This window comes from Mandrillus leucophaeus, unplaced genomic scaffold (genome assembly GCF_000951045.1).
Source record: "Mandrillus leucophaeus isolate KB7577 unplaced genomic scaffold, Mleu.le_1.0 Scaffold152, whole genome shotgun sequence".
In the NCBI taxonomy this organism is placed as follows: Eukaryota; Metazoa; Chordata; class Mammalia; order Primates; family Cercopithecidae; genus Mandrillus; species Mandrillus leucophaeus.
The window spans coordinates 652,014-653,016 of record NW_012101499.1 but is presented as its reverse complement, the minus strand read 5'-3'; the positions used below and the strand labels follow the sequence as shown (position 1 = coordinate 653,016).

At 55.8% G+C, this 1,003-nt stretch overlaps 1 protein-coding gene across 2 annotated transcripts in view; it reads left to right on the top strand.

Moving 5' to 3' along the window:
* Positions 1-380, top strand: part of GADD45G (growth arrest and DNA-damage-inducible, gamma) — a 9,436-nt gene extending 9,056 nt beyond the window's left edge. The window contains exon 5 of one of the 2 annotated variants that reach the window (XM_011975182.1): positions 22-380. The gene's annotated coding sequence lies outside the window, so the exon portion shown is untranslated. The remainder of the gene's footprint in view (positions 1-21) is intronic. The other variant, XM_011975183.1, reaches the window with a different exon arrangement.
* The last annotated feature ends 623 nt before the right edge of the window (positions 381-1,003 follow it).

Below are 1,003 nucleotides of genomic sequence, written 5' to 3'. Positions count from 1 at the left end.
GTGCGGCGTGGAGACTGGCAGGCGGGGGGGGCGCCTGGAGAGTGAGGAGGCGCGGCCTCTCGAGGAGGGGCCCGGCGGCAGCAGGGCCAGGCTGGCCCGAGCTGAGGACTCTGCAAGTGTCTGGAGCGGCTGCTCGCCCAGGAAGGCCTAGGCTAGGACGTTGGCCTCAGGGCCAGGAAGGACAGACTGGCCGGGCAGGCGTGACTCAGCAGCCTGCGCTCGGCAGGAAGGAGCGGCGCCCTGGACTTGGTACAGTTGCAGGAGCGTGAAGGACTTAGCCAACTGCGCTGCTTTTTCAAAACGGATCCGGGCAATGCTTCGTTTTCTAAAGGATGCTGCTGTTGAAGCTTTGAATTTTACAATAAACTTTTTGAAACAAACTTATGCTCTTTATTGAGGGTAGGGGATCTTTGTGTCGGGGGAGGTGGTGCGCAGGGTTTCAGAGGATTGCTGGAACTCCGTGGAACTGATGGCACCTGTTCCGTCTTCCTGTCGGGCAAGAATGACAGGCTCCTCCGCGCTGGCAGAGGGAGGGCATGCTGCCCAGTGCTAGGGTAGAACTTGAGCCTGGCTCCTACTTTTCTCCTTTTAGGAAGATTTTAAACTTGCAAAACAGGAGCATACTTGAGAAAAGACATCAGTGCAGCAGCTGAAGTCTTGCCTTCCAAGGCGATAACAGTGACCTCTGCCTCCCCTCCCCCTCCCTCGGCCCTCCTCCCCCTCCCTCCCACAGCTGCTTATCGGAACAGCTTGCCGGAGGCCGCAGGCTTTCCTGCACAATGAGCATTGCCTTCTGCAGGCCCTGCCCTTTGTGGTCCCTGAGGACGGTGGCAGGCTGCTCCTGCTCTTGGGGACTTTTTCCTCTTAGATGCTCTGACACAAAGCAATGCTACAAAGGTATTAATACCAAATATGACATTGATGACTGCATTTAAGTATGAGTCATTACTTTGTCATGGCTGTGATCGAACTTGGAAGATCTGAGAAAAAATTGGAAGGCAGC